We start from the raw sequence: 25,760 nt of genomic DNA, 5'->3' as shown, positions 1-25,760 counted from the left end.
ACACCAGAACTGCTCCCCCATTTCCCCGCCCCTTCCCTGCCACTCAAAAATCCCCACCCAGTAGATATCAGGGTCATAGAATGTTACAGCAAAAAGGAGCTCATTTGGCCCATCCCGCCTGTGTTAGCTCTTTGAAAGATCTATATACTCAGTCCCTGTCATTCCCTTTCTTCATAGCCTTGAAATTTTTCCCTTTCAAGTGCATATCTAACTCTCTTTTGAAAGGTACAATCGAATCTGCTTCGATCAGGCTTTCAGGAAATACACCCCAGAACATAATTATTTTAAATAAAACCTGGTTCTTTTTTCAATTATCTTAAATCTGTCTTTTCTGGTTCTCGATATATCCACCAGTGGAACCAGTTTCTCCTTATTTATTCTATCAAAGTCCCTCATCATTTTGAATACCTCCATAAAATCTCCCCTCAACTTTTCCTGCTTCTCTAGCCTATCCATATAATTGAAGTCCCTTAACCCCAGTATTGTTCTAGTAAATCTCCTCTGGGCTTCTCCGAGACCATAACATTCTTTCTAAACTGTGGTGCCCAGAACTGGACACAAGTCCAACTGAGGCCTAACCAGTGTCTAAAGGTTTACCATAACTTCCTTGCTTTTGTACTATTTATAAGACAATGAAACACTCCCATGATTATTGAACCTCCTATCTTTCTTTTAAACACCCTTATCAACTTGTCCAACTACATTCAAATATTTGTGTACGTGAGCTCCCAAGTCTCTCTGTTCCTGCAACACCTTTAAAATTGTACCGTTTTATATTGTCTCTCCTTATTCTCCCTCTCAAAATTTACCACTTCACACTTCTCTGCATTACATTTTACCTGCTATGGCATTTTCTTATTTTCACCCGTATGTCCTCCTGAAACCTGCTTATATTATGGGGAAGGGGAGAACAGTGTGGGGGTGCTTGAAAAGAATGCCAGCTTGAATTTGGAGGAAGATTTGGAAGAAGAGTGTGTAACTGAGACAGCTTGCAAAGAGAGAAGACTAAAGAAGAAGTTTCAATTAAGCAAGAAGGAAAGTGCCAGTTGAAGACTGGGAGATTTGGAGGAAGAGACTGTGAAAAGACCAGGTGCTGAGTGGGGTATGGTGGGCCTACAAACTAGAGTGGAGATATTCGATGTAGGACAATGAGTGTTGAGGTAACTTTTGGGAAAGTAATGGCTTGGATAGCCTGTTGAATATCCAAATATGTCCTTTTCAGATTAAAACTCAACCAATTTTTAAATGTAAAGGTGCTTAAATTTAACCAAAAGACATCATTTTTAATGCAAAAATTCAAAATTTTCTGAATTAGTGTTCCTCAACACACCCTGCCCAAGAATGTACAACCAACTTTGTCCCACCTACATTTGAATTTTCCACTTATGACTTTTATGGATTTATGTTTATTTTGTCTAACACAAGTGAAGAATGCATATAAACATACAGTTAAGTTACAAAGCCCAAATAATTACCTGTTTTCACTTGTCTTAGGCTTATAATATTAGGGACATCCATAAATTGTCAGTTTGAAGTCCTGTCAGACTTTTTTGAAATTCTTGATTAACTTTTTGCTAGTTTTCTAGGTTGGCATATACAGTGCTGGTGAGCCGATCTCAACTAAGCAGCTGTTGGGGTGTTACAAACTGCATCAGTCTCTCTAGGCTAGGCTGCACAAAAGAAAAATAAGCCAGGATTCCTGCTCTTGGTTGTTATATAGCGACCTCCTCTGGAAAGTGTGCATGTATGGACCTTGGATGAGGGCAAAATTGAACATTGTCGCAATAATCCTTATGGTCAAGCAGCTGGCTGACAGTCATTGTCTAGAAAAGGCTGAGATATGAAGAATGCCCGCTGGAGTGCGGATTGCAACTATGCAATTGTGCCCCAGCAAAAATCAGCATTGAATGGGAAAAAACTGGTATTTGTATAAATCAATCCAGTTTATTTGCTTTACTAATTTTGGGACTCATTCATATATCAGTTCTAAATCACAAATTAGCACACATCCCTAATTTACATTGTACTGTCCAATTTAGCAGCATCATTATTGTACAATTCTTTGTATTAATTGAAATACTTTATCCTGGATTTAATGCAATTTTCATTACATTCAGTTCAAAAATTAATGACTACTTTGTGCCTGGAGACTCAGCATTAAAACACACAAGGTATTGTTTGGGTAGGATGTCGTCATTTATGTATCTCGGACAATGGAAGATCAGGCCTATTTTGTACATGTTTTCACACAACTACAGTAGAGGGCACATGCTAATGTGTAAAGATTGAAAAGGCATGTCAGGAACTGTCAATGGTGGTCAAAATGATACACAACTGAATCCTAAGTGCTCCTGACCCTATAGCAACACTGAAAAACATGCCCTGATACATGCTTTCAAACTGTAGTTCTCGCCACAGCAAAATTAAACTGGAAAAGAACGATGGAAAATGTGCTTGTCATGTGTGTAAGAAAATCCTGTGCTTAAAAGCAAATGTCATTTTTTTTGGCTGTGTGCTGCTAAACAGAGGAACTTCTACACAACAAAGGTTAGACTTGAAAAAAATGTTATCAATTTGCAATCCCATTATATTTTTGTAATACAGATATGAATAAATTACTGATTTGGTCATAAAATAAACATTGTATTTATTTATTTATTTAACCAGGAGAGCTGTTTAAGTTTCAGTGTCATATTTTGAAGGAGCTTTTGGGTGCATCAGGCTTTTAAATAAATTAGCATTCAAATATTGATGCAGTGTAAAACTAAAAGAAGTTGAGTGCAAAAATAACAAAAGTATAAATCTGTTTTTCACAACAGCAATTCCTCAAATTTTAAGAAGGAACAAATGATTTACTTATGAATATCAAGTAGTACATTTTCATTGCATGTATAACGCTACGGGGAGGTTTCAAATTTGTTACAACAAATTAAAATGGGCTGCTTTACAACATTGTTTGCGTTGTCAGCGGTCACCAATACCTTTGCAAAAAATATTTCTGTCTGCAATGTTATCCTCACAGATACTGAACACTGTTATCTGGTTTGCAAGCAGTGATTGTTTCTTCATCTATACCGGTACAGTTGGGCCTCCATGATATGCTGTGACAAAAGCTCTCAAAAGGTTATGAAATGGCGGATTGTGCTGAAAAGTCAGGAAATGAAACCGAAGCCAGTGCAGTCGAAAGGTTGGACGTAAAACATGGATCTTATGGAAGTCTGCCGGAATTAAACTAACTCGGAATGGAGCCATGCAGTATTGACTGCATTATTCAGCATAGCTGGCATCTAAAGGCTGACAGAAATAAAATAATTGCATTTGCTAATGGTGCACAGTATGTTGTGAAAAACAGATCAGAAAAAATGTCAACAGCTGAGGTCATTCAGGCAATAAAATAGAACCATATCTAAGCTTCAGGATCACAATAAGTGAGTTCTTTTGTTTTGACTGTTTAAGTATATTACAAATATTGATCTTTACATAGAATAATGGAATAAAAATCTATACATATCCACATTGCATCATGAAATCTTTACTATTTTGGAACAAAGCTCCAACTTTCCTTCCTGTACAGGAGATTTTGTTGCAGGAAACAGGACACACTTTCTGGATGAGTATGAATAACTCCACTAACAAGAAGGTTGTTCAAAGAAGTGTCACAAAATTCGGCTGCACAGCTCCTGTATTTTTGGTGCTACAGGTGCAGTTTTAGTGCCAAATTGGTGTCTGTGCCACGCAGACACACATCTAGTACAGTCTGTGAAAGATGGTGGTGAGCAGTAGGAGCATGCGCAGAATGTATGCAGATTGTGACATCAGCGCGCAACAGATTTCACTCTATTGGTGCCACTTTTGACCTCAACGCTCCATCTAAGGTGCTGTCTGAGTCTCACACAGCTGGACATGCATTCGGCAGCAGGTAGGGCCCACTAACATTTCGATTTAAAGGAATAATCAAATATTTTCAGGTTAGTTGCTGATTGATTTCTATTGGCTGTTGCTGAGTGGGTATGGTGGTTTAAACTGTTCATTAAAGAGATGTCTGCAGGGAGTTGTGGTGAAGGCGCTGTTCTCATTTCAAGGGTTCTGCAGACTACTTGCTTCCACTCATGGGTGCTGTAGCTTCCACCCTCCTTGCCCTGCAGCATGATAGGGAGAATGAGCTATAGCGACATAGTGGAGGACAAACTGTTCGGGGAGAGTGCGGGTGGGGTGGGGAGAGGAAAGAAAGAAGGTTTCTCATCAGGAAACCATATCCACTCGGTGCCTTCAGGGAGCAATTCTCCTTCCTCAACCTCAGTGAGGAACAGTGGGTGTGATGTTTGAGCTTCACTATGGACGTGCTCACTCACTTGCCACAGGCAGACTTGCAACCTTCGAACAGCGCAAGGTCAACATTGCCAAGATAACCATGTCCATGAACTTCTTCACTTTAGGTTTCTTGTAGACTGGAGCATGGGGTATCTCCAACATCTCAATGTTCACCCTTAACTGTTGTGTATACTGACACTTTGTATGCAAAGAGAGAGAAATAAATTGGCTTCTTTCTTTCCAAAGAGAAGCAGGCAGAGTGAGCACGCTGACTCAGCAGGATAGTGGGCTTTCCCATGATGCTGGGGGCCATTGATTACACATAAATTGCTTTATTGGGGGTCGCAACTAAATTCGGAGCTGTACCACACAACAAAGATTTCCACTCCCTCAATGTGCAGCTGGTATGTGACTATACTCAGCACATCATGCTTGTCAATGCCTGATATCCTGGCCTTTATTCTGCACCAATCTATTGTACCATCAGCATTTGAACCACCACGAGAGACTAGAGGGTGGCAACTGGCTGACAAGGGCTATCCAATGAGCCCCTGCCCCAAGCTCTGCGCAAAGCTGTGGCTGACTCCTCCATGCTCCTGCAGGCTTTCTGGTAGGTCAACCAATGCACCACTCACTTCTGCAAGCATATCGATCAGCCTTTTTATGTTCGCAGCTCATCAAAATCTTTATCTGAGTCCCCTGCAGCAGAACTCATATGCAAACTCACCTTTCAGCAAGCTGGCACCTGTGCTCCCCTCTACTGTTGCCCTGGCTGCAGCCCACTCATACCAAATGGCTCATCACATTCACATCCTGCCCCTGAGCTGCGCTCTAATGTATGCTGCGCTGGAGGCCTTAAGGGAGGAGGTGCATGGGAGAGGAGATGCCCTCGCTCCTCGGTGAAGCAGAAGGCCATCCAAGCAAACTTTGCAAAGGCAGTCATTGACGTTGGTATAAGCAGTGTAGACCCAAGGATCTGGATGCATGCTCTCTGTCCAGCTGTACCATACTATCTGAGCTTGTGGCTGTAGGTGTGAAAGTGAATGATGGTGCTTTGTATTTATCAGTCTCCTCTCCGTCTTCCATTTCTTGTTCCTGCACCATTGCCCGGCCATGTTGCATCTCTGGGTATCTGAAAGGAGAAAGGCACAAGGGGAGGATTGTGTTGAGGGGAGGGAGGAAAGCAAGGGGGGCATTGTTACACCATCTGCAGCTTGTAAATCAAAAGATTGTGGGATGAGGGGGAAGAGGGATGTGAGAAGATGGATTAGGTAGGAATGTACTGTCATTTTCAATGGTTTCAGCCTCGCTGTTAGCCATGGCCTCAGTCATAGCTGCTCCAATGATGACCAGCGCCATCTCCTTCATGGGTATGGGAGCTTACAGCCATGCCTGCCCCCAGCCAGTTAGGTTCTGCTGCCTACAGTTGTGTGCCATCTTGTCCTGCAAGTCCATCAGGGAATGTGGTCCAATGCGTTTGGCTGATGTGCCTGTCAGGTTGAGTAGCTGGCAATGTGTGAAGCTGTGAGGTATGAGTGAGACTTGCAGCAGTGGAACATATGTGAAAGTGAAGTGAAGCAATGAATGTGAGGCATGAGTCATGATTGAGAGAGAATGTTGGTAGGTGAATGAATTGAATGTGGTGAATCGAACAGTGTGTGAGGTTAGTGGTTTAGCTGTAAGGACATGACATTTGAGGATGGATTCACTGACTTTGACCACTTGTATGAGGTAAAAAAAACTTCATCCTGCCTTGCATCCAGATTCCTGGGACTACACTGCTTACATCAGTGTCAATGGCTGTCTGTTCCTGCTGCCTTTGCAAAGTTTGCTTGGAGGGCCTCCTGTTCCACCGAGGAGAGAGGACATCTCCTCTCCCATGCACCTCCTCCCTTAAGGCCTGCTGTGCAGCATCAGAGAACCTTGGAGCATGCTCTCTGTCCAGTTGTACCATATTCACTCTTTCTGCGGGTCAGACACTCTTCCACAGCCACTTCCAGCATCTGCTCCAGTCAGAATGCACCTCCACTTTAAAATTGCAGGCTGGCATTAAGTGTCACAGGTTAGCACTATGTGGTGTTAGCCTCTCATGAACTTGAACCCAGCTGTAGCTTGCAGCCACGCAACAGTTCATTTAGCAATGGGCTTCACACAGAAATCATTTAAATAAACAGGCAGCATGCAAATCTGAATGCTGCCCACATCACAATCCTGCATCCATTTTTAGTGAAATTTGCAATTTCTAAAAAGAGGAGAGATGAGAAAAATATTCTAATATTGATTTCAAAGCAATTTTGTGATGCAGGCCAATACTGTATAAGATAAATTGAACAATGCTGCATTCCAGGCATGAAAACTCACCTGGCAGGTGCATGGTCACAGAATTGGCTCTGAAGTGTTACAGCCTGATGTTTGACTCATGCCCCTGTTTAACAAGGCTTTGGGTGGAAGTACAACTGTGCTGCATCTTACACTTATATAAAATAAGAATATTACGTAAAACTTATTTTGAAGTAACTTCAAAGAAGAAGCTTGACACCATCCTGGACAAAGCAGCCCATTGACTGGCATCACAACTGCCATCTTAAATATTCACTCTCTCCACCACTGACACACACAGTAGCAGCGGTGTGTACCATCTACAAGATGCGCTCCAACAACTCACCAAGTATCCTTCAACAGCACCTTCCAAACCTACAACCTCTACCACCTAGAAGGACAAGGGCAGTAAAAGCATGAGAACACTACCACCTCCAAGTTCCCCCACAAGTCCCGAACTATCCTGACTTGGAACTGTACCACTGTTCCTTCACTATCACTGGGTCAGAAACCTGGAACTCCCTTCCTAACAGCACTGCGGGCATACCTACACCACACAGGCTCCAGCGGTTCAAGAAAGCAGCTCACCATCACCTTCTCAAGGGCAATTAGGGGTTGATAGCAAATGCTGGCCTAGCCAGTGACACCTACATCCCATGAAAGAATTAAAAAAATTAATTCTGGCATTCCACCGGTTAAACCGCCCCACGTAAAATGTACACAATTTCACCAACAGTTTAAAAGATGCAAACCAAAACTCTGCTGCTCACTGTAATTGTGTATCAATTATTAATTATATTCAGGTAGTGGGTAACAATTGACAACCACCCTGTGCTCATATATAGGAGCATACTGAAAGAGGGGTGTTGGCTGGATATGCAATGTATGTCCCTGCAAGTAAAAGCTTATAGACATATAAAGACAAGGCTCAAATGTTCTATGGGCGGGATTTTCTAGTACTGCACGCTGTCAGGATTGTCTGGTCTTTTGGCTGGGCTGTCAAATCCCCCGCGGCAGATTCCTCCAGGACGGGGCCGGAAAATCCTGGGTTATCTTTCACTGCCTGGCCATCGGAATTCTAGCACCCATACCCTAACTTGCACCAAATCCCAATCACTTATCACCCATGTTGTTCGTCTCCCAGTTGAGAAATGCCTCAACTTTAAATCCCTCATGGCCTTGCATTCCTCCAACTCCAACTTCTTGAGCACCCCCAATTTTAATTGCTCCACCTTGGCTGGATTATAGGTTGAGAGCCCAGACAAAGATTAGTTTGTTAAAACACCTGAGCTCCAGGGAAAACATTGCTTGATTGACGACTCTGGCCCTCTGATCTCTGCTGTCAATTGCAGAATTGTCAGAAGCAGAACCTAAAAGAGCGGAGAGAGGAGGACCAGGAGACAGACAGCAGAGCCTAAAAGAGCGGAGAGAGGAGGACCAGGAGACAGACAGCAGAACCTAAAAGAGCGGGAGAGAGGAGAGCCCAGAGACAGACAGCAGAGCCTAAAAGAGCTATTCAATCTGTCCAGAGCGGCCAACCATCAAACTGTGATATCACAAGAAAACAGGTAATTGATTGGCTAATGAGTATTTTTCTCCTTCATCTTTCAAAACTCAGGTAATTTTAATAATTGTAAAGTTTTATTAGTAGTAGTAAGGTTTAATAATAGCAGTAAAGCTTATTAGATTGGCTGGAATTTCCTATTTATCTAATGAGGAAATTTCAATCAGGATAAGTAGGACATTTATTGAAACAAAAAGAATGCAAGCACAGGCAGAACTAGAGATATTAATTAAAATTTAATCAGTAAAATAATTAATTAATTGAACGCTATAAAGATGGCAAGGCAGGTGATGTGTGGTAGCTACACAATGTGGAAGCTCATGGAAACCTGTTTGATCCAAGGAAATATATCTGCGGCTGGTGAAACTTAGGCTCAGAGACGTTGAGCTGGGGTCCAAGCTGCAGGCACTGTGACAAATCAAGCAGGGGGCAACTCACCTGGAAACATTGTTCTAGGAGGCAGTTACACCCCCTAGGATAGGGTCGCCTGCTTTTGTCCATGGTCAGGGCCAGAAGAGTGTGACTATGAGTGAGGCAGGTATGGAGATCGAGAAGGTAGAATTAGAGGAGCCTCAGCCCTTGCAATTTCCCAAGAGGTTCGAGGTTCTTGCAGTTTCTATGGACTGCAGCAGTTCAAGAAGGCAGCTCACCACCACCTTCTCAAGGACAAGCAGGGATGGGCAATAAATGCTGGCCCAGCCAGCAACACCCACATCACATGAATACATTTTTTAAAAGTGGGGGCTGCAGGGTGAATGAATGAACTGACCATAGCACCATGCTACAGGAAGCCATTCAAGCAAGGGCAGTTAATAGGAATGTAGCGGTAGTAGGTAACAGTATAGTCATGGGATAGACACAGTTCTCTGTAGCCGAGAGTGGGAGTGCAGAGGCTATGTTGCCTGCCTGGCGCCAGGGTTTGGGACATCTGCTCTGGCTGGGGAGGAACTTGCAGTGGGAGGGGTGGACTGAGTTGTTGTGGTCCACATAGGTACCAATGACATAGGTAGGACCAGGAAAGAGATTATTCTTGTAGCGTTTGAGCAGCTGGGGCTAAATTAAAAAGCAGAACATCAAAGGTAATTGTAATGGGGCTAAGACTTCACACTATATTTTTAAGAAATGTATATCATGGCTAATTCCTAAAATGTTAAAAACTGGACAATGACCTCTTAAAACCACTGAAGCTATGTCTGGTTGGGATCCTAAACATAAGTACTATCAGGGCTGTATCATAGAGACTTGTGCCTCATTATCTCTGAAGAGATGCTAATGACCCCTGTGGATTGCAGGCACCAAACTGAATGGGAATTATACAAAGGCCATCTCTATTTCCTAAGCCAAGCCTGGCCAATCGGAGCTACGTCGTCTGCTAGGACAAAGGGTGGAGTATAAACAATCTCAGGAATCCAGACAAAAGAATATACAGCCTTTGTCAAAGCCAAAGTGGAGAGGTGGGAGTCATGTGACATGACTCCCCTAGCTGGAAGAACCAGTTATACTGTCTTGCTGTACTGCAAATCAGTCTGCCATCCTCCATCTGCCAAGCAGCAGCACAGAAAAGAAGTTCTGTCCAAGTTTGAATGCCTGGCCCCCATTTACGCTGTTTCTACCGGATCTTCTGAACTTCTGTACCATCGCCGACAAGACTGATTCACCTTCACATGCATATCTCATCCTGGAAATCAACTCTACTGGAAAAATGAATTATCCAACATCAGTTCAGCCTGCCAACCTCTGTGAAGGAATATACCCTTGGACTTTGATACATGTGAAACAATAATTCTTTGCCCTGTGGTCTTTGCCCTGTAAATCTTTCTTTCTCTATCCTTCATTTATTATATGATTGCACAGAGGTCTATGTAGTAACACTCACTCCCGCGTTTTGAGTCTGTGGAAATAAACTAACCCTCTGAGTTCACCCTATCTTGAGTTTTCTGTGGGATGATTAATAGAAATTGGATCACACCAAAACTGAGGGGTTGGAAAATACGCCACCACTTATAAATGGGAAATCAAAATCAAAACACACTTCTGTTTCCAGACAGGTGGTGAAAGGAGAAATCAGAGCTACTTAAATTAAACCCCCTCCTGTCCCTAACAGGGAAGAATTTTCCCCCATTGGGGGGGGAAGTGTGGGAGTGGGCGCATGCAGGCGCACCTCCAATAGGCACCCCTGATTGGGGGTGCGCCGCCATTTTACATGGGCGGGCCAATTAAGGCCCGCCCAGCGTGATGTCCGCCAGGAATCCCTCAGCCGAGAGTGCACTCTTTTGCGCATGCGCGCGAAAGAGCACACTCATCTCCCTGAGGCTAAGTGCTGCCTCAGGGAGATCGACGCCAAATTTAAAAATGGTCAATGTACAAAAATAAAAGTTCCCTGACATGTCCCCTCAAATGACACTGTCACATGGCTTGGGACATGTCCATCACTTTTAATCAAGCTTTTATTAAATTTTTTAAAACCCGCATAAAACCTCATCCTGCCTGTGGATGAGGTTTTATGCTTTTTCTAAAGCCCGCCAGGGCTCCCAGCCTGCCCACCAACCTTAAGGTTGGACGGGCAGGTACATTAACTACTTTAATTACTTTTTAAATGGCCTCAATAGGCCATTGACAGGTCGGCGGGTGCACAGCTGATTTGGCTGCGCCCCCGCGGAACTGAAAATGGAAATGACGCGGAGTGACCTCGGGAGTTCCGCCCGACATCATCCTGCGTTATTTTACATGTCAGTGAGCGGGCCCCGCCCCCCCGCTCGCCGACCTCAATAAGCTGGCCATAGTCATCTCTGGGTTATTACCTGAACCGCAAGCAAATTGGAGTAGGGTAAATAAGGTTAGAGTGTTAAATACGTGGCTCAAAGATTGGTATGCAGAAATGGGTTTCAATTCATAGGGCACTGGCACTGGGGAAAGTGGGAGCTGTACTGTTGGGACGGTCTTCACCTGAACCGTGCTGGGACCAGTGTTCTGGTAGTAAGTCAGATAACTAGGGTGGTAAAGAGGCCTTTAAAATAAATAGTGGGGGGTGAGAGATCAAGTGAGGGAAGATGTGATAAATTAAAGAGAGAGGACAAGGCAAGAGAGAAATGTAGCGATAAGGGAATTGATCATCTGAGTTTGGCAGAAAGGGACAGAGCAAACAAACTTAAAAGTGCACCAGCAGCTGAGACTAGAGGTTATGAAAATAGTAAAAAGACAGAATTTAAGGCATTCTATCTCAATGCACACAACATTCGCAACAAGGTAATGAATGGACGACACAAATGGAAGTAAACATGTATGATCTAATTGCCTTTACATAGACATGGCTGCAGGGTGACCAGGGCTGGGAAGTGAATGTTCAAGAGTATTCAACATCTAGGAAGGATTGGCAAAAAGGAAAAGGAGGTGGCATAGTACTGTTATTAAAGGATGAGGTCAGTACATCAGTGAGAGGACCTTAAATCGGAAGATCAATGTGTAGAATCAGTTTGGGTGGAGCTAAGAAACAGCAACAGGCAGCAAACACTGGTAGGAGTTGTTTATAGGCCACCAAACAGTAATGGTAATGTAGGTATAAATCAGGGAATTAGAGGTGCTTGTAACAAGGATAATCCAGTAAATAGTGAGGAGCTTCAATCTACTGGGTAAACCTGACTAGCACTAATGCTGTGGAGGATGAATTCCTGGATGTATACAAGATGGTTTTCTAGAACAATATGTTGAGGAACCAACTAGAGAATGGGCTATTTTAGATCTAGTATTGTGTAATGAGAAAGGACTAATTAATAATCTCATTGGAAACGAGTCCCTAGGGAAGACTGACCATAATATGATGGAATTTTACATTCAAGTTTGAAAGTGATGTAGTTCAATCCAAAACTAGGATCTTAAATCTAAACAAAGGAAACTACAAAGGTATGAGGGGAAAATTGACAGTGGTGGATTGGGAAACTATCTTAAAAGGTATGACAGTAGACAGGCAATGGCTAGCATTTATGAATTAATACATGGTTTACAACAAATTTACATCCCAAGGAGGCACAAAAATCCAGCAGGAAAGGCGATCAAGCCATGGCTAAGAGAAAAGTTAAAGGTTGTATTAGATCAAAGGAAGAGACTTATAAATTTGCCAAAAATAAATAATAAGCCTGAGGATTCTGAGCATTTTAGAAAGGAGGTTCAAGAAACTGATAAAGAGAAAAAAATATGAAAGCAAACTAGCAAGAAACATAAAAATGGACTGTAAAAGCTTTTATAGGTATGTAAAAAGGAAAAGATTAGCAAAGACAAATGTGGACCCAATGCAGGCAGAGACAGGAGAATTTATACTGGGGAATAAAGAAATGGCAGAGAAACTAATCAAATACTTTATATCTATCTTCATGGAGGAAGATACAAAAAACATTTTGAGGATGTAACTAGAAGAATATAAATGAGGTTGGAACCAATGGATGTGCTGTATTTAGATGTTCAAAAATACCCATACAGGAGGTTAGTTAGCAAAATTAGAGCACATGGTTTTGGGGAGTAATATATTGGCATGGATTGGGAATTGGTTAATGGACAAGAAACAGAGAGGAGGAATAAACGGGTCATTCTCCGGTTAGCATGCTGTAACTAGCGGGGTACCATAGGATTAGTGCTTGAGTCCCAGCTTTTCACAATCTATATCAATGATTTAAATGTGGAGACCAAATGTAATATTTCCAAGTTTGCTGATGACACAAAATTAGGTGGAAATGTGAGTTGTGAGGAGGATACAAAGAGGCTTCACAGGGATTTTCACAGATTAAGTGAGTGGGCAAGAACATGGCAGATAGAATATAGTGTAGAAAAATGTGAAGTTATCTGCTTTGGTAAGAAAAACAGAGATGCAGGGTACTTCTTTAAATGGTGAGAAATTGGGAAGTGTTGATGTCCAAAGGGACCTGGGTGTCCTTATTCATAAGTCACAGAAAGCTAACATGCAGGTGCTGCAAGCAATTAGGAGGGCAAAAGATATGTTGGCCTTTATTGCAAGAGGATTTGAGATCAGGTGTAAAGAAGTCTTGCTGCAATTGTAAAGAGCCTTGGTAAGACCGCACCTGGAGTATTGTGCACAGTTTTGGTCTCCTTAGCCAAAGAAGGATATGCTTACCATACAGGGAGTGCAACAAAGGTTCACCAGATTGATCCCTGGGATGGCAAGATTGTCCTATAAGAAGAGAATGAGGAGACTGTGCCTATATTCTCTAGAGTTAGAAGAATGAGTAGTGATCTCATTGAAGTGTACAAAATTCTGACAGGGTAGGTGCAAGAAGGATATTTCCCCTGGCTGGGGGGGTCTAGAACCAGAGGACACAGTCTCAGAATAAGACTGAGATGAGGAGGAACTTCTTCACTTCAGTCAGAGGGTGGTGAATCTTTGAAATTCTCTACCTCAGAGGCTGCGGAGACTCACTCTTTGAGTATATTCAAGTCAGAGATTGATAGATTTCCAGATTTAAAGATATCAAAGGGTATCTGGATAGTGCAGGAAAATGACTTTGAGGTAGAAAATCAGCCATGATCTAATTGAATGGCGGAGCAGGCTCAAGGGGCTGAATGGCCTACTGCTGCTCTCATTTCCTATGTTTAAATGAGGACCTTTTGAACTCATCTTTTAAAAGGTCTCCTCATGAAGACTATGGTTCACGGCAACGCCGAGATGCCGTGAACCATGACTCATTGAAAACCTAGCCCGATTCCAGGGATATTAGCAAGGACTACGACATGCCCATCCCCACAATGGAGCCAGTCAGGTCAGGAGTGCAGGGTGCCACCTTTGACTCAAACTAGCCTGCCCCTTAAAAGTCACCCCAAAAATCAGAAACTCCGGGAATGGGGTCAGGAACCCTGGAATCGGGTCCCACCCTCCATTTTTAAAGGGCTGCCGAGTCATCCCGACTCTGTGAAAATCCAGGCACATAATTGCATGCTGTTCTTGTAGTTATTGCCTAATCCCTTCCTCTTCTCCCTATAATGGAATCATAATAGTGCTGTGTTCCAAAATCTGTTCACATATGTAACAAAGCATTCTGACACACAAAATTTCTTAAAGGTCTTTTTGTCCAACAATAAAGTGCATTTACTTGTTATATAAGAACATATGGTTAGCACTCTAGGCTGATCATGTTCCATAGTTATAAGATCAGTGATCAGTTAATCTGCCTTTTAGCAGTGTTAGTTGAGAGAAGTAATGTTGATCAAGGCATTGGGTGGGTTCCCTGATATTCTTTCAATACTGCCATTGCATTGTTGGCATCTGCCTGAACAGGCAGACTGGACCTGTTTAAAATTTTATATCTGAAATCTCTGACTATGTAGCACTCCCTCAGGACAGCACTGTAGTCAGCTTGAAATACAGCATGAACCATTACTTTATCTAATCAAGGAGCATGCTACAAACTAAGATGAACCACACAACATCTGGTAAAGCAGCATCAAAGGAGAGTTTCATTTAAAATAATTTCTTTGAGTTTGTGTCTTTACTAGAGAATAGTAAAAACTGAACCATAGACTCTGCTGCCTCAAATTTGTTATTCATACAAAATATCAGAATTTAATTATCCTGTTTTCAATTAGTTTTCTCCCCTCTTTGAGACTCTCCTTATATCACACACACCATTCACCAGATAAGGGGATGACAGGAAGACGTATTTAAATGAAGATACAATGGCAGCTCACTAGTTCCAGAAAATGCTACGTGAAAGATGTTGTTGAACAAATGGAACATGGGCTGTTATGTTACAAATTAGAAAGTACACATATTTTGACAAAGACACAGTTTTAAGATAAATCCAGCCCACTAAATGACCTGCCTTTCAGCCTCCTCCCATCATCATAAAGTCATGAAAGGAGTCATCAATAGTGCCATCAAGCACTGCCTATCTATCAATAATCTGCTCATTGTAGTTCAGTTTATGTGCTGTCAAAAATATTTTTTTCTCATCTCATCTCATCACAGCTTTGACCTGGAAGTGGGATGCCAGGAGAGAATTGCAAATTCCAGCCATGGACAGCAAAGTAGAACTTCAGCAGAAATGGCACAAAAAAGCTCTAGAAAAGAATAATGTCAATGGAGGTTAAAGGGGAAAATGTCCAGTGGCTGGACTCATACCTGACACACAGGAAGAGGACTGTGGCTGTCAGAGGCCCAACTTCACAGCTTCAGGACAATGCTACTGTAGTTCCTGAGGGAAGCGCCATGGACCAAACATCTTCAACTGCTTCAATGGCATTTACTACATCTTAAGTTCAGGAATGGGGTTGTTCGCTGACAATTCTAGAGTGTTCTGTTCCATTCAGAATTCCTCCAATAACAAAGCAGTCTACATCAACCTACACCAGGACCTGAATAAAATCCAGCAATGGGTTGTCGATTGGCAGGTAAGACAAGCACCACATAAATTGCAAGCAATGAAATTTTCCAACATGAAAAGGCCCATCCATCCCATGTAACTTTGCATGGGACACCACTTGCCTGGTTAGATGCAGCTACAATAATATTCAATAAGCTCAACAGCATCCAGGACAGAGCTGTTCACTTGCTTACCACTCCTGGCAATTAATTCAATAAACATCCTTGCTATCACAAGTGCACTATCAACATATGTACTTGTTACAATTATGAGGTTTAAAAGATTGTTATGTTTTGGGACTGTGCCTTTAATTAAAGGTAAAATGAAAGGAGTCACCTGAAGTCTGCCTGAGAGCAAGCCTGGGTGGTTTGATTGTTAGAGGTTAAAGGGGGGCCCCAAGTTGTTTTCCTCGGAAGAAGGTGCAAGATGTTTACACTTGAAGACAATGGCAGTAGCCTGAAGTTAACAGTGAATAGGCTCTGAGCCTCCAAAGTTCCAGAAAATTGTCGAGAATGTCAGGTTGTAAACACTTATGCTTTAAACTGTCCATTTACTTCCCAGATAAAAGAGAGTTGGGGTTTCAAGGATAACTAATCAACATTATTACCTGGATATAAGGCCCATATGATTTATGTAGCCATGGAGATGGGCTTTGAAAAGGGAAGGGTTTTTAAGATATTCCTGAAAATCACAGACAAGTCAGTCTGCCAGGATCCAGGAGAGGGAGATCAAATATAGCAGCAAGACCATGCGGGTAGGAGCTCGTGATTGGTTCAGAAGACCAAACTCATTAGGAGTTAAAACAAGGCTGGATGATTCACCAAACTTGCACTAGAGGAAGAATCTCTGGAGGAAAAAAACTTACAGTGAAAAATAATTTTGAGATTAAAAGTTCCCAGGCTGGAAAGGAAAGGAGCAGAAGTAAATCCTTGGGAGCTAAGAATCACCTTGGACTGGTTCCAGAGGAATTGAATGTTTACTTAAAGGACAGGGTGAAGTGTATCTGTGAAATGTGTTTTCAGTTGCATTAAAAGAAAAAGGGAATTGTTATATTTTGTGGTTTAAAGTATAAGTTGTCTTCAAACTTGGGGAAGAATTTTCCGGTCGGCGAGCAGGGGTGGGGCCCACTTGACGTGATGTGACGTCGGGCGGGCGTCCCAATGTCACAGTGCATCATTTGGATTTTTAAACAGTTAAATGAGCTGCTGGTCCAACGTTAAGGTTGGCAGGTAGGGGAAGAGCCCAGGCAGCCTTCGCATTTTTCATGAAACCTCATCCACAGGCTTTAAAATTCAATACAAATTATTTTAAAAATTCATTGACATGCCCCAGCTCATGTGACACTGTCACATGAGGGGACATGTTTTAAAAGTTTTTTTTCCTTTATTTAAATTTTAAAACCTTAAACTGACCTCCCTGAGGCACCTCTGTGCCTCAGGGAGATTTCTGCGCTCTTACGTGCGCATGTGTGAAAGAACACTGGCCCCAACTCAGGGAATCCCCCTCCCGCCCACACAGGGAGCACTTAGCGCTTCCGGGTGCGTGTCATGCTGGGCAGGCCTTAATTGGCCCGCCCACATAAAATGGCGCCAATCGGGTTCGCACTCACTCCCACCTTCCCCCGTACAACTCACCCACACCCAACGGGGGGGAAAATTCAACCCTTGATGTTTGTCAATGGTTATTTTAAGCTTTTGTTACAGTAAAAGTGTTAAAACCCGAAATCTTGTTGTGTCATCCTTTCAGCTGGTGACTGGAAGTTCTGATCTTTTTTTAAAGTTAATAATTTATTTAAAAGTTTCTACAGAGATCATAACATACTCCAGGAACTCATCAATTTAATTTGAGAGCACTCTCCCTTCCCTCTTACCATTTCTACCGAGCAGGACAAGAGCACAATGTTGTGGAAACATCATGAATGTCCAAATAAACTGAGATAGGTTTCGGCTGTTGAGTTTCCCACAGTGACACTTTAACTACAAGAAAGTCTTTGCCAAGATTTCTACTGCTATGTCAAATGGATTTTCAAAACGTGACCACATATGTCTAGCATTATAACCTGTATTTAGAACAAATCCTTTCCACAACAAAATTCAGATCACACATGTACATATCAGGGATGTTTTTAACCCTACTTGTTTGGCAAAAACAAAAGGGGTGCACAGTCAAAATTGTCCAGATTACTTACCTGTCAGAAAGCTGGCAGGATCTTGCCATCCATGGATTTTAACTTGCTCTCTTGAACATACAAATTAGGAGGAGTAGGCCATTCGGCCCCCTGACCCTGCTCTGCCATTCAATAAGATCATGATTGATCTAATTGCGGCCTCAACTCCATATTCCGGCTATCCCCGATAACCTTTGACTCCCTTGTTAGTCGATAATCTATTGAACTCTGCCTTAAAAATATTCAATGATCCTACCTCCACCACTCTCTGGGGAAGAGAGTTCCAAAGATTCACGATCCTCTGAGAGAAAAAAATTCTTCTTATCTCCGACTTAGATGGGAGATGCCTTATTTTTAAACTGTGTCCCCTAGTTCTAGTCTCTCCCACAAGGGGACAAATCCTTTCAGCATTCACCCTGTCAAGTCCTCTCAGGATCTTATATGTTTCAATAAGATTACCTCTCAATCTTCTAAACTCCAATGCATACAGAACCAGCCTGTCCAACCTTTCCTCATAAGATAATTCCCCCACCCCATGTATCAGTTGTGTGAACCTCCGCACTGCTTCTAAAGCATTTATATCCTTTCTTAAATAAGGAGACCAAATTGTACACAGGATTCTAGATGTGGTCTCACCAATGCCCTGTACAACTGCTTTTATCCCTATTTTTACATTCCTTTCCTTTTACCTTCCTAATCACTTGCTGTACCTGTATATTAACTTTTCCTGATTCATATACCAGGCCCCTCTGTGCCTCAGAGTTCTACAATCTTTCTCCATTTAAATGATATGCTGCTTTTTTATTCTTCCTGCCAAAGTAGACAAGTTCACATTTTGCAATGATTTTAACTTGCTCTCTCGAACATACAAATTAGGAGGAGTAGGCCATTTGACTCCTCCATCTGCCAAATTTCTGCCCACTCACTTAACTTATCTGCTATTAACCTATTAATATACCCCTTTGTAAATAGTTGAAGCCCCAGCACCAATCCCTGTGGCACTCTATTTATCACCTGAAAAAGACCCACTTATTCCTACTCTCTGTTTCCTGTTAGCTAACCAATCCTCTATCCATGCTAATATGTTTCCCCTATACAAAGAGCTCTTATTTTGCATAGTAACCTTTGATGTGGCACTTTGTTAAATGCCTTCTAGAAGTCTAAGTATAGCACATCCACAGGTTCCCCTTTATCCATGTTGCTTTGTTACTTTCTCAGTGAACTCCAATAAATTAGTCAAACATGATTTTGCTTTCACAAAACCATGTTGACTCTGCTTGATTGTATTAAGATTTTCTAAGCGCCCTGCCATAACCTCCTTAATAAGATTCCAGGAATTTCCCTACAACTGATGTTAAGCTAACTGGCTGGTAGTTTCCTGCTTTCTGTCTCTTCCCTTTCTTGAATAAAGGTTTTCACACTTGCTACTTTCCAATCTGATGGGACCTTTCCAGAATCTAGTGAATTTTGGAAAATTAAAACCAATGCATCTCCTATCTCAGCAGCCACTTCTTTTAAGACCCTAATATGAAGTCCATCAGGACCTGCAGACTTCTCAGCTTTTAGTTCGAATCATTTTCTCAGTATCCTTTCCTTTGTGATTGTAAATGTTTTAAATTCCTCCCCATCCTTCACCTCCTGATTCATAACTATTTCTGGGATGTTATTTGCATCCTCTACAGTGAAAACAGATGCAAAATATCCTATCAATTCATCTGTCATTTACTTATTTTCCATTATTAATTTCCCATTCTCACTCTCTAGAGGACCAATGTTCACATCACTTACTCTTTTCTTATTGAATACCTGTAGAAACTCTATCTGTTTTTATATTTCTAGTTGGCTTTCTCTTGTGCTCTAATTTCTCACTCCTTACTAATCTTTCAGTCATTCTTTACTGTTCTTTATATTCTGTCCAAACTTCTGACCTGACACTCATCTTTGCAGAATTATATGTTTTTTTCTTTCAATTTGCTACTTTCTTTCTTACTGGAATGTATTTTTTGCTGAGTATTCTGAAATACCACTTTCAATGTCTGCCACTGCATCTTGACTGAACTACACCTTGACCTAATTTCCCAGCTCACTTTAACCAGCTCAGTCATCATGCCTTCATAATTGCCCTTATTTAAGTTTGAAACACTCGTCTTAGATCCAGCCCTCTCTCCCTCAACTTATTATGAAATTCAATCACATTATGATTACTGCTACTGAGGGCCACCTTCACTATGAGGCCATTAATTAGTCCTGTCTCATTGCACATTACCAGATCTAGTAAAACATGCCCTCTGGTTGGTGCTAAAACGTGCTGCTCTAAGAAACTGTCCCAAAAACACTCTATGAACTCATTATCCAGGCTACCTTCACCAATCTGATTTGTCCGATCTATATGTAGATTAAAATCATCCATTATTATTGCCATACCTTTCTCACAAGCCCCCATTATTTCTTCCTTTATACTCCGTTATACGATGTGGTTACTGTTAGGAGGCCTATAAACCATTCTCAATTGACCTCTTACAGTCACTATATCTCATTTCTACCCAAACTGATTCTACACCTTGATCTCCAGAACTAAGTTCATTGCTCTCTATTGTACCTATGTCATCCTTAATTAACAGAGCCACTCCTCCACCTTTACCTTGTTTCCTGTCCTTCCTAAATGTCATGTACCCTTGAATATTCAGGTCCCAGTTTTTGTCGTCTTACCGACATGTCTCTGTAATGGTTAACAGATCATATTTATTTATGTCTATTTGTGCTGTCAAATCATCTGTTTTGTTAAGAATGCTATTCTTGCATTCGGATACAGAGCCTTTAGTTCTGTCTTTTTACAGTTTTTGTAACCTCCAGCCTTACCTGTTGGTGCACTCTTAGGGCGGAATTGTCCATGCCCGCTGGCATCACGCATGTTCAATGACACGAGCAGACAATATGGCGAGGAGGCCAAAACTCGGTTTCACGATGCTCAGCCCATCGATGGTGGGCCGTTTTTCCTGCCACCGGACATCAGGAACTTCATTGTAATATATCAGCATGTCGTTATAAGGCCAGCCCACCAGACTCACCCACCCGCCCCCACCCCCCAGTCCCCCCACCCCGCCGCTAGAATGTCCGCCCAGTTCAGTGTGATTGCACGCTGATGTGTTTCACAACAGCATATAAAAGGTGTGCACTTGGCGGGCTGCACTTTAAGGGGAGCTTGGAGGTGAGTGCACAGTAACGTTGCGGAGTGCTTGCAAGGGACGGCTACTGAGCTTCAAGGTTGAGACACGTTGTGGGGGTGGTTAAGGCAGCCCTGCAGTTGAGGAGACTTGGGGGGTGCACAAAGGCTGCCCTGCAGTTGAATGCAACCCCCAAGCAAGTGCGTGGTGTGGTGGGGGGAGGTTGTGGGCAAACGAAGCAACCACACATTAGGGAAACCTTGTATAAGGTGAGCATTCCTCTGCAGCTGAGATAATTCAGGCGCAGCCACATTGACATGCATGGAGTTGGGCCTCTAGCTCATCTGCCCACTCAAGCAATGCAGACGCATCAAAGTGACACCAAGTGCTCCAGAGCTTTTCACCCCTCAGGCACAGACTGCAAACTAATGAGAGTTTTAGTGGACTGCAGAACAGTTGGACGTCTGGGCACATTGTACAATCTCCTTGCTAGAGCTGGCCTTGGAGCAGTCACTGGTGAAGGTGCTCACACCCCCTTTCAGCATCCAGTTTGGGGCCAACCTCCCCCATTGTTTAAGCTAACAGCACAGCCTTGCATTGCAGATTAGGAGAATGTCTGTACCTGAGTTGATAGCACAGCATGCAGTCCAATGGGCGAAACTGCCACCAATCAGTCAGGTGGAGTGGCGCAGAGGAAGGTACGGTTTTGGGCAGCCATGCAGCGCATGAAACTCTGGCCATCTAAGTGGTGGCCAGCACTACCGTGCAAATCTGGGACAATTCCGACCTTAGTTTTGGACACTCTGTCCCTTCGTACCATGCTCTGATAATTATTTCCCTTATTGTTAATTTTCTCTTTTGCCTTGTCTTCTCTATTTAATTTGTCACATCTTTCCAAACTTTATCCCTAAACTATTTAGTTAAAAGCCCTCTCCACCACCCTAGTTCACTGGAACATTCGTCCCAGCACATTTCAGATGAAGACTGTCCCAAAGGTACAGCACCCTCTTTTAACTCTTTTGAGTGAACCAAGTAAACTAAATTAACAAAATCAGGGACAAAATAAACGCAGCCCCTTAAATTGGGGAGACTGAAAAAACAAAGATAAAATTTAAAGGAAACTTACAAACTTTAAACCAAAATGTAGCACTCTCTTTTATTAGCAGTGGCGCCAGTGCCCATAAACTGAAACGCATTTCTCCCACACCAATCTATGAGCCACGCATTTAACTCTCTAATCTGATTTTTTTTTTAAATTCATTTACGGGATGTGGGCATTGCTGGCTAGGCCAGCATTTATTGCTCATCCCTAATTGCCCTTGAGAAGGTTGTGGTGAGCTACCTTCTTGAACCGCTGCAGTCCCTGTGGTATAGGCACACCCACAGTGCTGTTAGGAAGGGAGTTCCAATTATTTGACCCAGTGACAATGAAGGAACGGTGATATATTTCCATGGCAGGACGGTTAGTGGCTTGGAGGGGAGCTTCCAGGTGGTGGTGTTCCCATGTGTCTGCTGTCCTTGTCCTTCTAGATGGTCGTGCTTGTGGGTTTTGAAGGTGCTGCCTAAGGAGACTTGGAGAGTTTCTGCAGTGCATCTTGTAGATGATACACACTGCTGCCATTGTTCGTAGGTGGTGGAGGGAGTGAATGTTTGTGAAAGGGTTGCCAGTCAAGCAGGCTGCTTTGTCCTGGATGGTGTCATGCTTCTTGAATGTTGTTGGAGCTGCACTCATCCAGACAAGTGGGGAGTATTCCATCACATTCTTGACTTGTGCCTTATAGATGGTGGACAAGCTTTGGGGAGTCAGGAGGTAAGTTACTCGCCACAGGATTCCTAGCCTCTGATTTGCCCTTGTAGCCACAGTATTTTTATGGCTAGACCTGTTCAGTTTCTGGTGAATGGTAACCCCCAGGATGTTGATATTGGGGGATTCAGCGGTGGTATGCCATTGAATGTCAAGGGCGATGGTTAGATGCTCTGTTGTTGGAGGTGGTCATTGCCTGGCACTTGTGCAGTGCGAATGTTACTTGCCACTTGTCAGCCCAAGCCTGGATATTGTCCAGGTATTGCTGCATTTGCACATGGACTGCTTCAGTATCTGAGGAGTTGTGAATGGTCCTGGACATTGTGCAATCATCAATGAACATCTCCACTTCTGACCTTATGATGGATGGAAGGTCATTAATGAAGCAGCTGAAGATGGTTGGGCCTAGGACACTACCCTATGCCAGTTTGCTTGTGGCTCAGGTAGTAATCCAGAGATTATTACCTTTGAAGTTCTGCTTTTTAATTTAGGCCCTCACTAGAACATCTTTCCTAGTTCTACCTATGTCGTTGCTACTTATGTGGACCACGACCACTGGATCCTCGCTTTCCCACTGCAAGTTTCTTCCCAGGCCACAGCAGATGTCCCCACCCCTGGCACCGGGCAGGCAATACAGCCTTCTGGACTCATGCTCTCGGTTACAGAGAACTGTGTCTATCCCCCTGACTATACAGTTCCCTACTTCCACTGCATTTCTATTAACTCACATCAACCCTCCTCCCCAACCCCATCTTTAATGGTTTCCAGTACCATTGTGCCATGGTCAGTTTGCTCATTCACCCTGCAGCCACCTCTTTCATCCTGGTTGAATACAGGCTGGAAGAAACTTGAACCTGTTGGGCAATTCCAAAGGCTGAGGCTCCTCCACTTCTACCTTCTGGCTTTCCATACCTGCCTCACTCACAGCCACACCTTTCTGTTCCTGACCACTGACCAAATCAGAAGATCCTATCCTAAAGGGTGTGACTGCCTCCTGGTACAAAGTTCCTGGGTAACTTTGTCCCTCTCTGATGCATCGCAGTGTCCCCAGCTCGATGGCACTGAGCTGAAGCTCCTCAATTTGCAGACACTCACTGCAGATGTGCTTGACCTGGGTCACCTCGGTGTTCAGAAACCCCACATTCTGCAGTCACAATACATCACCTGCTCTGCCATCTTTATTGTGTGTTAATTAATTTATTCTTAATTAATTCATAATTAATAAACACTGCTACTCCCAATAACCTTAACTATTACTAGAAACCCTTACAATTACTAATCAATGCCACAAGTTTTGAAGATAAACAAGCAAAATATTCATCAACAAATCATGTATCTGTTTTCCTATGATGTCGCACTTTGATTCCTCTCAGAGCGCAGACGCATAACTCTGGAGCCACAGAATTGACTGGATTGGATAGCTCTTCTAGTTGGTGGTTACTGCCTCTAGGTCCTCATTTTGCCTGCCCTCGAGCAGGAGGTATGGTCATCTGAACAAAACCAGAGGAGCTCCTCCTTATATATGCATTTCAGGTGCCAGTGACATCACTGGGACCCAATTTTGAAACAGGCATGAGCAAGAAAGCCACTACATCTTTCCCAGCAGGTTGAACCAGGTCTAAAGAGGATCAACCTAAGAAGCAGTTGAAAAAGGTATATGTTTTTCTCTAATGGAGACAGGAGAAGCAGGAGTGTTCCTCCAGTCCCCACAGGCTTATCTGTCCTGAAAACACTCCCTTATGAACACATACCACTGTGATACTCCCCAAAACCCAATCCCTCCAATTGTCTATGCTTCTAGGCAGGAAGTCAGACTGTGGGATTTAAATAAGTCCAGAATGTTAAAATAGCTTGGATCTAATTTCTGCAGCAGTAGATGCGCTTTTAGCACCTCTTACAACTTACCTGCCCAGAATTAAAATGGGAGCTAGGAAGCTATGAAACAAGCTCACACCTAGGAGTTTATTTTCATATGAAACACACTGAAGTTATACTTTTATGTTGCTTTGTAATACTTGTAAGTATTTTAACAGTGGTCCATGTATGAAGCTCTAACACTGTTTAGATTGCTGCAAAGAGAATTGCAGAGCTGCACAGACAGATTTAGATAGAGTTTTCCTTTCCTGCCTCCAAGTACCATTGAAATTTTCACTGACACTAATGTCAATGAGCTCTTTCTCACGGGGAAACAATGTTCAAGGTAGAGGAGTCTTAGTTTAATTCTAAACCTAAATGAAAAGCATGATTTACATTGGTGGCATTTATACCAATATCAGCGCAATGAGGCCCAACAAGGTTGTCTCATTATTGCTGATACTAACTTGCATGGTAGCTTCATAGAACCGAACATTGACAATCTTGACACCATACCAGAGCCTAAGTGCATTATAGAACACCATAATTCATAAATGGTACTGCATACAGTTTGCCAGCCAATTAGATAAAACAGGGACGCCACCCATGTTCTAAACCAGTGTATTAAAAGTAATGTGTCTTTTGTTGCTTTTTACAGACAGGATTAGTCTGTCCAGCCATATCAATTACAAGGGCATTAATTTGCTCAACATATGGCAAAGACTCTTCCTGATTCTCAGTTCCCCATCTCCACAGCTGATCCTTCCAATTCTAAACTCCCCTTCCCCCACTGAATCTATATTTACAGCATTGTTCCTTGGTTTACAATGAACAGCTGTTAATTTCAGACAAAACAATGCTACACCAATTAGTTTTTCATAAGTGAATTGCACAGTTTTAGCAAACCAAGCAATTGTTTCAGCAATTGTTCCTAATCTGGTTGAATGGGCAACAGAACCTTATGCTTGGAAACAAAATTCAAGTGTAACTTCTCACTGCTAAATTTCTTAGTTCCTGGGGAAATCTTGTTCTAAAATACCTTGTTCCAGAACATGCCAGTACTTTGTGGTTGACAATTCTGTACAGTATTACTTTGAGAAATGTTCCACCTCTCTCCCAGCTATAACATTAGTCAGTTCCCTCTGCACCCTGTTTGGTGCATTTTTGTTTACTCAATTTGTGTCTGCTGTAAGCACTTCTGGGCCCCAGGGAC

The sequence above is a fragment of the Cetorhinus maximus genome, chromosome 19 (assembly GCF_964194155.1).
Source record: "Cetorhinus maximus chromosome 19, sCetMax3.hap1.1, whole genome shotgun sequence".
In the NCBI taxonomy this organism is placed as follows: Eukaryota; Metazoa; Chordata; class Chondrichthyes; order Lamniformes; family Cetorhinidae; genus Cetorhinus; species Cetorhinus maximus.
Note: the sequence above shows the minus strand (reverse complement) of the source record.